The sequence below is a fragment of the Geospiza fortis genome, unplaced genomic scaffold (genome assembly GCF_000277835.1).
Source record: "Geospiza fortis unplaced genomic scaffold, GeoFor_1.0 scaffold41, whole genome shotgun sequence".
Lineage (NCBI taxonomy): Eukaryota > Metazoa > Chordata > Aves > Passeriformes > Thraupidae > Geospiza > Geospiza fortis.
In genome coordinates this window covers 7,034,937-7,047,656 of record NW_005054299.1, presented here as the reverse complement: position 1 = coordinate 7,047,656, position 12,720 = coordinate 7,034,937, and the positions used below count along the sequence as shown (strand labels likewise).

At 39.9% G+C, this 12,720-nt stretch overlaps 1 long non-coding RNA gene across 1 annotated transcript in view; it reads left to right on the top strand.

Annotated features, from left to right (window-relative positions):
* Positions 1-884: 884 nt before the first annotated feature.
* Positions 885-12,720, top strand: part of LOC115948453 — a 30,596-nt gene continuing 18,760 nt past the window's right edge. Inside the window, exon 1 of the long non-coding RNA XR_004082284.1 lies at positions 885-1,007. This is a non-coding gene — a long non-coding RNA (uncharacterized LOC115948453). The remainder of the gene's footprint in view (positions 1,008-12,720) is intronic.

Sequence of the window (12,720 nt, the reverse complement as noted above, 5' to 3'; positions counted from 1 at the left end):
AGAGAACCAATAGCATGAGAGAGTTCTTCTGTTAGGGTACATAATGCTTTCCTGCTTTTATTCATCCTAGTTTGCATTTTGCTGTGAGTTCTTAGAAAGACTTGTAATTTTTAAATTTTTATGTACTCCCACAGCTGTGTACACAGAATTTAGCTGAAGTTTGTGTACTTCCACTGAATGACACAAGCTGCAGGCAATTGCTGTCTGTAGTTTTTCTCCTTTTCCTTCTAGGTTTTCCTTCTAGCTGCTCAAGTACCAGGGGAACCTCAGCTCTGACTAGTTTGTTAATGAGTAATACGAGTTCAAATATCTCTGGTGCAAAAATGTTTGTTCACAGTATACAGCTTTGTTTCTATTAGAATTACAGATGAAAGACATTCTAACACTTGCAAGGTATTTAATGTTTCAGATGAATTTTATTAGCTCAACCTAATTCAGGCTCATCAAATCACTTGCTTTCTATCAATCTTTTCCTCCCTTCCTACACCCATCTGTTGGTTCCTATGTTTTTTAATCTATATTTTTTTGTTTCATCTACAAACATTTTTGCTATTCTTTGTTGCTTAAACCAGAATTTTGCCTGATTCAACATAGCAAACAAAACCAAGGACAACATGGAAAAAACATCTGAAAAGATTAGTGCCAGCTGCAATCATGTCAGCAGTGCAGTTTATATTTAGAGGGGAAGCGTGCTGGAGAGGAGGTGAAGAGTTCAGGGTGGGATTCAACCTGACTGCTTGGATCTGAGTGAGGAAGGACTGGCTGTTGCTAGAAGTGAGCTGGCCTTCCCAGCTCTTGTACATGGTGCTGATTTCAGTCTGTTATCAGGGCTTTTTCCACTGCAGCCTTAGAAAAGCTGTTTGGAAGCAGAAAGGTACACCAACACCCACCCTTTTGTTGAGAAGCCACAAGGAGCTTTCAGTGTTCTCTATTCTTGCAAGTTATCTGGCATAAACCTGACATAACTCTGTATCCTTCTCAGTGGACCACAAGTCCTGATACTTACCGTGAGTTTTTCTGTCTTGATAATTGCATGTTGTCTTTCAGTGCTTGTTTTTCACTTATCCCAAAATTCATGGCTCTATTCCTACAATCCTCTTGTCAAGGAGGGAACTATTTATGGATCCCCATGCTACACATGAGGCAGTGACGCTGACAGAGTGGTCGCAAAATAAAATTCTGGAAGAGCAAGAATGCAGCAAGCCTCTGTTGATAGACTCATAGCTGAAATTTGACCCATGGATAGGTTTTGGACCTGATTACTGTATCAATAGGTTTTGTTGCAATATTTCCTCCATTTCTTGTGATCAAATTCAGGAGAAAAAAACATACAAGGTTTTTTTTCATATATTACACTATACCTACTTCTTGTAAAAATACAAAAAGGAATTTATTAAAAACGCACAGTCAACACACAATAAAGCGTTTCTTAACAGGTCTTATTTAATATCTTTTTGAAATAGGAAATTAAATGAGATGTCTTGGTGATGGAATGTTCTTTCCTCTGTATTGTCTTCACTAATATACTGTTGAAAGCAAAGATTAGAGGTTCCAGCTAGCACAAAACCAAAAAATTTGAAATAATTGCTTTTCTAATATTATAATTCAGAAAGATAAGAAAATAGTAGCTGCTGCCTGTTAACACTGTAGATAGCAGGGCAGCTGGAAACTGGAAAATAAAGCCATTACTTCAAATGATGTCCTTTATTAGTTGGAGGAAGTGGAATCTTTCAAAAAATGGCCTGGAAGAAGTATAAATAAACATTTGAAAATTATTACTTTAATTTTCAATTTGTGGAGACTGTGATAAGCAGGTCTTACGCTTCAGTATGTGAGGAAAATAACCAACTTAATCACATCAGTATGGTTTAATGGCAAAATACTTTGTAACCACAGCAGTATCCATTACCTCTTAAATAAGACTTTAAATTTCTAGAAAGATTAAACCTGAGTGATAGCAGATGTATCACTGTCAGCCAGAAGAAACAGCCCTTCCCGAGGTTCCCCAGCATTCATCCCCCCGCTGCCATGTGTGAAGGCATCCTGCAGTGAAAGGGTTAAGAATGCACAAGGGTGAGTCTTGTAGCTGAATTTATCTTGGTAACCCAAGATCTTCATGAATGTGGAACACTGTTACTACTGCAGCTATTCTTGTATTGGCTTCCCCACCAAGCCCTGACATGCTTTTGTCCATGTATGCTTCTTGAGTTTCACTCCAGGGGGAAGCTTGGGCAGATCTGGTGACAAACAGGCCTCAATCCCTTGCATGCTTACTGAATCAAGTTGTTTATATTTTCCACACATCCTGCTTTTTTTATGCTGGAATTTTTATTTCCTTGTACTTTACTATACTCTTGTGTACTAATTAAGACTGCAAATTATTTAAGAATTTTCCTTTGAGAGGAGAAAACAAGTGTAAGTCTGGATTTTTTTTTTTTAATTTTTATGATAGAATTTAAATAAGCAAGTAGACAAAGGAAAACTGTTCATTGTGCTGACAAAAGTCAAGTGAACTGATGCATTAAATGTGGACTCCTTGCAGATGGCAAGTATAGATGCGTATTATTGGAGGATCATGACAGAAGGCTGAACTTTTTCCCAAGATTTGACAGTTCCTGTACTTTCTGATCTTTCCAAGTGAATGCTTCTATGAAGACAGCAATTGCTGATATTTATCATGTGAAAAAATACTAATTTGTTCTATTTGCTGTGGATAGTAGCTCATATCAAAACCTGAGTTAGATATTGTTGGGCTCTTGGGAGAAAATTGATTTGTATTTTTGCAAACAATTTCCCTATCCTGTTCATTTTGTTGTATAGTGAGCTGAGTTCTAGATCCAGCTATGTCCACCAAGACAGTGTTAAACTACTGAATCCAGCTGGTCTGGCATGGACTATAGCTCTGACTTCTCATGGTGCTGAGACATAGGTGTTTTAATATCATTGTTAGAGTGATTATTACATATGGGAACGTTTCATTGCATTTGCCTTACCCCAGAGTAATGCATTCAAATGCAATTCCACTAATGTCTAGGAGCACTGTGTTTATGAGGTAAAATGAAGAACACTGCATATGCTCAGGCTGGGTTTCAACCCTTTAATTCTTCCAAGCCTGGAAGCTCAGGAAGCAGCCAAACTGGATCAAGCTTTATTGGAACAATAAGATGAAAGGTTGGGTTTATAGATTAAACACATATTTATAATTTGTGAGATTGGGATTGTAACAGCGCTGTTACTACTCTGATACCTGAAGCATAATTTTGATAAATCATTTGAAATCTTCTCTGGTAAGAGAATTTTAAGCCAGACTTTATTTGGATGAAATTCCTATTATACAGAATAAGAACATACCCTGAATGATTATTATTTTGTATTTTCTTTTAAGTCTTTGCAATTTACTAGCTTCATTAAAAGGCTTTAGTAGAGAGAGCAATCTTTGGAATTAGCTAGATGGAAGTAGTTGTCCTTGGTGCCTTTCCTAAAAATGTGTGTGCACAAGTGTGTGTTTGTGTCTGTAGATCATCTTGCTTCTTTTGGGATACCTTTGTTTATATAGATTTAAGATTCAGTTGTAGAGAGTGATAATTAGTCTCCTTATTATCAGTGCAAATTACTACATCTCTATTTGCAGACATGAATAAATACTTAGTTAATGTTTATGCCTAAATAAATAACTTGTATCAGAAATTATCTTTTAATTTAGCTGGATGACTCTCTGAAAAAGATATGAGTGTTAATATTTTAAAAATTAACCTTAATACCGAAAAAGTGCTGAAATTCAGAGATGTTGAATATCCATTTTTGAAAATGCATAATGGAAGTTTTCTATCTCTGGAAAAGCAAACAATAAGCCTAGAAGTCTAACTCTAGGCTACCAGTTTTAAAAGTAATTGGGACATATCTCTTCACTTCCAAAACTGGTTATCTATTCAGAAGGGGAATTGTGAAATTACATATACTCTCACCCTGAGAGTGAGGTCCCTTGAGATCAGTGGATGTCAAGTGCTGAAGAGCTGTAGCATAGACTTGCTCCAAATGGGCAGAACATTTTTTTGAGTAGGAGACAGTATTTTTAACCTGCTCCCTCAAAGCTGGAATGATGTTTGCTCAGCTGCTAGCGCGATTGTGGTGAAAGATACAAATAACATAAAAAGGAAAAGCAAGTGCCTTGGTGATCTTGATAGTAAATACATCCAACAATGTTACTATTATGAGGACACTTCCTTTTTTGGGAAAAAAAAAATGCTACTCAGCACAACATCAGCAGAAGTTCCTTTCCTTCCCAATTCTGCGTGGGACTAAACTTCACAATTTACAAGTCTGTGGTCTTTACAGTAAGTTGATATAAGCAACGCTGACTACGTGCCTTGCCCAACAGTGTGTGGTCAAGTGCATGCTAGTAAAGATGAAAACTCTTAGTGGTTTGGCCCAAATTCTTTTGGCTCCATAGGCATTCTTGTTCTGCATGTCAGAATGGAAATTGAAATCCTCTGAAATCCTGAGATTATAACACCATGAATGAGAAAGGAAGCTCTCACTCTGCAGGCAGACATCTCTACTGATTTCTCAGCAACTTGATGTTGCTTGGGATCTCCTGGCAATAATAGTGTCCTTCTTAGGGTAAAATGTGGCAGACTGATTTGAAAAAAGTCTACCAGAGGACAGCAAGATGGGGGGAGTGCCTAAACTCCAGTGCATTTCTCAAGATCAGTCTCAGAGAGTGGCACTGATCTCACTCTTCTGCCTGTGTAAATTTCTGCCATCTGAGAACTCTGGTGGGATGTTGCTGAGATAAGAGCCTCAGTTCTGATTTAACTGCTTGCTGAGCTGTGATGCATTGCTGAGATGCCAAGCTCATGGATGATAATATGGTCTCAATGGTATAAATGCCAGCTGAAAATATCAACAAGAGTGAAAATTGCGCAAAATTTTTTCCACCCTCTTTTCCTCAGAAGCAAAAGACCTGAGGTTTGTTCTTTATCTTATAATGTAAAAACAAAGTCTAATGCTGGCAAGATTCCTTACTCAGTATGATCCTTCTGGTTACTGAATGGAAGGGGAAGCTCCTCAAAGGACTTACAGGTTTTTATCTTTGCTGAATCTATTAGGCATGGAGGTCCTAAAAACTTCAATGAATCTGTTTGTCTAGATGGGCTTAACTTGTGCTGAAGTGGGGGTCTGAGGTCAAAATCCCAGTGAGCTTGAGTGGAGTTATCAAAAGATGGGGACACCTCTGAGGGGCTGGGCTAACCTTAGTGAACAGCTGTGGAGGTTTAAGTGTCTCAACCCCTTTGAAAAAGAAATTTTAGGGAGAGTAATGCCCTATGGGCTGATCTTTCCCAGATTAGAGAAACCTGACAACTGCTGTTATAGAATTGTAAAAGTTGGCTTAAAATTTGAAACTTCACTACTCTGGACCAGCACTCTCCTTGTGTTGCTTGGAAAGGGACAGAGGCTCCCCTGTTCTGGAGACTGCTAGCAGCTTTGTCCTCCATCATCACGTGCCTAAGTACTGGAGTGAATGTGAAACACTGGCCCTCAGGAACACAAAATCAAAGGGTGCACTGAAGTGGTGAATGTGAGTGAAGCGTGGGGAGAGAAAGCTGCTCTGGGAGGATGGTGCACAAACTGTAAAAGACACTTGTGAAATTAGGGAGGCTTGTGTATAAATCCATGGGACAACTAGCATTCATTTAGTACACTGAGTTGGGTAGTTTAAGTCTTTTGTGGAATCCTAGTTGCTGCACCGTATATTTGAAGACCTTTGTAGGACAAAAAATTAACTTGTGTTTTAAGTAAATTTGAGAATATGTAGTATGGTGCCTGATACTTCCTTCAGACTCTGCATCTACAGGGAGTGCTTTTCAGTCAGCCCATGTCACCCACTCTCCAAGTGCCAACTCCTTTAGAAAATTTTCTCTATTAAAAAAAAACCAAAGCAAAAAAGCAACAGCCCACATCCCTAAACAGATAACTCTTCAAAATATGAAAGCTGTTTTGAAAAAGTTGACTACTGATATGTTTTCTCAAAAGCATTTAAAAATATCTGGCTCATCCCAGCTCTACAGAGTCAGGCCCCACAGAGCCTGAACTTAAGAGCAGTTGGAACAGATCTTCAGGTACTGTGACTCAAAGTGGCTCTCCTGACAGAAATGTAGTAGTGCCAGCTTCTGCTGTCTTAGGATTTGTGTAAAGCAGATCCCTTTAATAGAAGTAAAAATCATGTTCTAATAGAGTAATTGCCTTTTGAACCTCAGCTAATGTTTGTGATTTTTTTTCCACTTGTTAGTTGTTTTGACCTCTTATGTGAACTTGAGTAATGGTGCTGTGGATGGGGAAAAAACCTTTGAAAAGAGGAAAGTAACCCAAGCCCATCTATTTTGAAATGATATGAAACAGCTGACTTAGTATTGCCAAATTCTTGTTTTAGGGCTGATAAACAATTTGTCTGTCCCTAATTCCTTCTTTTTTTATAATTTCTTTCAAAATGTTCTTTTACTATTGCAGCTTATGAGAACATGTAAATTCCTATAAGCCTGTCCTTTCCTGGATATGCTATGCTGGTCCTTCAAGAGATGCTGCTTAGACCCTGATGCAGGTACCTCTCTGCTGTTCTCCCTCTGCCTCCCAGCCAATACTTTTTATTCTCTTCTGACCCTTTTGCTATTGTAAAGGAGCAGAACTGGGTTACAGTTTGGCCACTTACACCTCCTTAGGTGTAAAGTAGTGGAGTAAGTACTACAATCTCTCTCTTTCCTCACAGCCAAGGAAGCAGGAGGGTCTGGTTTGGAAATGTTTCAGAGACAACAGCAGTTATATAGTTTTCTGCCAGCTGTCAGCTGGTGTGCAGTTCTGAAGATGCACAAGTTCTTTCACGGCAGGAGCTTAAACAGCTGAAGGAGTAATGTAGCAGTCCTTTCCCCTCAGCATAAACAAATCTTGTCTCACACCCTTACAGCACTGATGGCAATACCAAAACTGTGTGTGATGACTTTTGCCATACTGTTGTGTATGGCAAGGTAGAACTACAAATGCCCTAAACTAAACTACATGTCCTTTTTCATTTTGTTCCTAGGCTCTCAAATCTTGGCATTGCTGCTCTGCTTCCCAGAGAAAAGAAAAAATAATTTTCCCCCTCCCCTTCCCCCTTGTCACCTATTTTGGATAGTGTTGTAAAAACCCTGTCTTTCACCTGCCTCCATTCCCTCTCAGGAATAAAACGGCACTCAAAGCTTGCTTGCTTTTCTGAACCAGCTATTTTCTCTCTTCCTTTCATCGGTTAGCTGTTAACATTTCTTAGTAGTGAGCAGTTGATTCAGGAGTATTCTCCTAGAAGCATAAGGGACTGCATCTAACACTCCTCTGGCTATACCAAAAGAATTTACAGTTTGAGCCTCTTAAAATGCTTACATCACTTGTTTTTGCATTCTGCAGAGAACTACTGAAACAATAAAAATAATCTGGGTGCTCTAATTTGCTATTCACTATTTGACATTTCTGTTTCTGTTATAAACCCTGGCCAACCAGGCTTTAATCATATTCACGTTTGATTGCTACATCTCACAGATCCAGTAGCTGTTACACAGATGTTAATGGTAGACTTTCTGCAGCAGGCCTTAGCACAGGCAGAGGAAAATCTTCAGAGTTTGGCCTGTTGATTCCTTCTGTTTGTAACAGCTTCCTGGGCTTTTCTGCAAAACTTCCAACCTCGTTTTCCATTTCTTTAAATGAGAATTAAATCACTAAACTTTGCAAACATTTTGAGTAGAGTTAATTACACTGATAGTGTTTTTTGGCATAATTTTTGCACAGATTTATCTGTTCTCACTTGCTTGGGCTAGCATGGGGGAGTGCTGTGCAGGTTGTGATAAGTGGATGCTGATTGTACTCACCTGGCTCAGCTTCCCTGCCCTGGAATGCCTCTTCACTGCAGCCAGTCTGAACAAGATCCCAGCCCCTGTGGGCAACTGAGGTGTGAGCACAGCTACTGTGAGCAGCTCTTGACACCATTGGCTGGGTTCTCTGCAGTCCAGGGGGAGCACACCGCACTGAACAAAACTTTATGATCTTGTTTGTTTCTAAATTTAAAATAGCAACAAGCAAAACATGGTTGGACTGTCAGAATTTTTGGTCTTGTTCCTTAAAACTTTTAGTAAGACATCCTCATTTCAAATGAAATGAATTAAAATATTGTCACACCCATAGCACTGACATTTTTGGGAGCTACAAATAGAATTGGAAGGGTGTCTCCATATGCTGGAAGGAATCACATGATTCTCTCCAGGGCAGCCTGCAGCCTGAAAGTCTTTAGTATGTAGGATACAATAGCTAGACATAGACCCATAACTATGGTACATTTTAGAGTGTGTTTAGAAGTTGATAGCAGTATTTTGAGACTCTTTCAGGCTTTCTCAGAAAATGTACCTTGCTAATGAAATGCCTTTTAAGTACGTTTTACTGGTGTCACTACTAAACATAGCTGTACAGTCAGGAATTGGAGGGGAAACCAGGATGATGGTATCCCTTAGCTGAAATAGCAGATGTATTATGCATATCAGCTCCAAGAAGGTAAACATGTGTCCAAGGTCACGGTTTCACCCTTGGCTGACTGAGGTCCTTAGGGGAATTTTGGTTTTGCCAGAGTGTATTTAGTCTCTGAGAGTTGCACATCATTTCCCAGGTGCCTCTTGTTTTCTAAAGTCCAGCTTTAGAAAGCTCCATGTTCCAAATTGCCTCTTTCATAATCAGCTTTGGCAGACTGTGCTGCAGAAGTATTCTGTATTTTAGTGGACCCTCCACACAGGAAAAAACCAACTTGCATTCCTGAAAAGAGACCACAATTGAGAAGGGTGCTGCATCAAGTACAGATGTGCATTGTCAAGTATTGACAAATTCCTACTGATTTCTGTTTAGATGGGGAGGTAAATGCATAGCTAAAAGGTCAATAAAAGGAAAAACGGTCACATTTTAAGAAGAGAATCAGCTGTTGCACAATTTCAGCTTGTCCTGATTATGGGTGAGAAGAATCTCACTATAGTTTCAGAAACTGCCTTGAAGCATTGCAATGTGTTTTTTTTCCTCCTTTGTCACTTCCTATCTTTCTGAATAAGCTGCTTCCTGCTACCCCAGAACAGTCAGTGCCACCCCCTAATTTACAGTTAGGAATGCAGACACGAGGGAAGGCGAGGGGATGAAATATGGTGTCAAGTTTGTATCTGCTCACATTTCACACACTAAGGAGACAAGCCCCTTTGGCCAGTTGCCATGGGGAATTTTCTTGCAGAAGTAAATAAGTCAGAACAGAAAGAACTCAGATTCATACTACCCCAGCTGCAGAATGTCATTAAGTCTCAAAGGGTGCTATGTGCATTGTGTGAAAGGAATTTTGTAATCTGGCTGTAACTGTAGTTGCAAAACTATGTTTGAGTTTAAACCTTTATTTTGAACTTTTAATTATTGGCTTGTTTCTTGCATTCTGATTAAAGCACGCATTGTCTTATAAATAGTTTCTATTTTTAAATCAGAAGAAAGTTTAGATTAAAGGTTTCAATAGCAGATGAGTGGTTGATTTTGTTTTGTTTTCTTGTTTCTTCCCGCGCCAACTTTGATCTAACCTCCATTTCCTAATTCACTTTTTAAAGGTGCTTGAAAAGGGAATTAAATCTACCAGGGCACACAAAATATCATGTAGATGGCTTTTCATTTTAAAGTGTCATTCATTATCCAACTTTGTGATCCCAGTAATCAGACACTTGGGCATAGGAAGGGCTGTTTTCTTTCTCCCCCCTCCCCTTTTCCCCCCTGTTTTTTTGGTTTAGTTTGGTTTTTTTGGTTATTTTTTTTCCCTTAAAACATGTAAGAGTTTCACTAGTAGTTTTTTTTTCTTTAGTTCTTTTTCAGTGTGATTTACATGAGTATGGCATCCGTGAAGTTGGTCCTGGTATACACAGGAGGAGTCTCATGCTGTGGTTTAATAGTTCCAGAGGAGAAAATAGGTTCTGTTTTGGTGGGCTGTCTTCTGGTGCTAGTACTTCTCCAATTTGGTGAAGGAATGGGAAACATGTATGCCTTTAGCACTGATTTTTGAGATAAAACAAATCTGGATGAAACAAATATGTACTAGAAAAAGGCATTTTTAAAGTTGCCATTTAATCAGTTTCTATATATCTGGAATGATACACGATGGCACAACTTTCAGTACAGCTTTTCTTTAAACATTTTGGATGTTGTAGGCACCATGAATTGCCTGGAGAAAGGTTGATGCCTGCAGAGCTGCAGTCATTAAACCACGGGTTCATACAGAGCTTTAGTGCATCAAGCAGCCCTAACATGGCTGTTCTCACTGGGGTGGTCTTTGAAGCAACTGATCACCAAGACTGCTGTAGTGACTTGGATGGCAGCAGGGCAGGGGATGTGTCTGCTGGGACACAGAGCCCTGGGACCTGGGCCCACACGGCCCCCTCAAACCTTCCTCTTGCAGAGTGTTATTGCTGGCAGGTCTGACTTAGATTCATCACGTCAGAGGAACCAAGGCTTGGCTTCATCACATGCTCCCAGTCTCATGTCCCCCGTCTATAATGACATCTTGTTAACAAAAGCTTCAACCTAAGCTTTAAACTGCTTAGTACTTTGTGGTCAGTGGGTAAAATTCAGGCCAGAGCCTGCCAGCTCCTAAGCATCCCATGTGACACTCGCTGGCTCTGTCTAACTTCCCTGCAACCCAGGGAAAGGGAGGTTAGAAATAAAAATACCACCTGGGTGGGAGGCAGAGCACACGTGTGTGTTTGTGTCATTGCCCATTAGCTCCCTGAGCTGCAGTTTGGTGGAACGTGTACTGAGCACCACGCCAGGAGACAGAACATCCTGCTCCCAGCTCTTTCCCCTGACTATTTTTGTGCTCTCCACAACTGTTATTAAGCAAGACCACAGAGTATTTTTACAGCATAAGCAGAAGAGATCTATGCTGCATTTTAGGGCTGTGAACCATCAATAACCCATGCTGAAATATAGGGATATGTAATGCCTTTATGCAATCTGAAGAATATGTCCTGGGATAAAAAGGAATTTGGATGTTGATAATATTTTGCAATGTTTGATCAAACAGATTAGTTTGCATTTGGACCCACCTCTTCTCCTTCTTTCATTTAAAATGCTGCCTATAAAGTTTTTAAAGGGTTTATTATCCACATTTCTGATAATAGAGTTATTATTTCACTTCAATTTTGGTGTAGCAAGAGTTGCATGAGACATCCTAGACTGGGCACAAAACAGTAATACAACAGATTGCTCTACCTAGGCTAATAGAGCCAAGCAAATGGAAATCTTCTGACCTAAGCATGGTGGGCCTGAAACTGGGCTTGGATCTCTGGGCCTGGATCTCTGCTCTCCTGAGAGTCTCTGCAATGTCTCCCTTATTAGAGCTGACAAGCCAAAATATTTATTCTGGATATAATTGCTCTTACTATAATACTGGACACTTGCAAAATGGACAAATTTTAAGAATGCTTTTGCTGAAAAATTTAAGCTGGGGTTGCATTTACACCACGGTCTTCCTGGTTTGTTTTCTAAAGAACTTTTTTTTTTTTTTAATGCTTAAAATTCATGGCTCTATCTATTGCATATTTCAGGAGGATCTGTTGAACTTTAAAGTTAGACATTTCTATCCTGAGTTATTTCCTATGCACAACTAATTATTATAGCTGAGAAACTTTTTTTTTTCATTTTTGTATTCCATTTAAGCAGAATTTTGAAATTTTGATGCCCAGTTTAAACCATTTGGATGACATTAGGTAACTGCATTTACTAGACTCAAACTTCTGAAGGATTGCATTTCAACAGGGAGATTAGGACAAGGTGGCATAGGTGGTTCACTGCACTTTGTAAGTTGTGAAGGAGGCAGCTGAAAACAAGAGGGGTTACACGGAGTGCGTGCTCAGTACTGTGCTCCTAAGGATGGACACGGGATTGTAACCAGGTGTGCTCTGGAATATTTCTGTTCATCATGCTGTGGCAGTCCCTCCATGGAAATTTCTTGAGCTATTTAGATCTGGAATTCATATAGTAGACAGACTCCTGCCTCCTCTTGAGGATGTAACAGTAAAATTTCTCAAATTTCTTTTTTTTTTTTTTTTCACCCAAGGTGATATCAGAGTAAGTGCTGGGAGAATTTGGCCTTTCATTCCTCAGTTTTTCAGGCCCTTTTGAATTGTGCTCAGGTCCGTTTGAATTGTGCTCTTATTTTGTACTGGAGATTACTGTCAATTAAAGCCCAAGGTTTGGAAGAAGAGGGGTGGAGGGAAAGAAGGAACTAAATTATCTCTGTGTTATTTGAGTATACTTTTAAAACATGTAGTAAGCACTAAGAGAAAGGAAGTTAATGACCTATTTTTGTGAGATGAGGCAGACAGTAGCTTCTGAGGAGTGGAGCTGAAGTGCCCCATAGCAAGACAAAGTTTCTGCTGCTTCCTCTTTTGATATTAACTTATCCCATTTTAAGAGTGTTTTTGGGTGGAATTTCAATGCGGCAGCTGATGCAGAGTTAGCAAAACTGAGCTAAAATTGCCCCTCGTGTTTATGGGGGATGGGAGCGCAGCGTGTCGGGGCTGTGGGGACAGAGGTGGCTGAGGGGCAGCCGGGGCTGTGGGGGCAGAGGGGGCTGGGTGCCACCCTCGGGAAGGGACAGCCGGGGCTGTGGGGGCAGAGGTGGCTGGGTGCCACCCT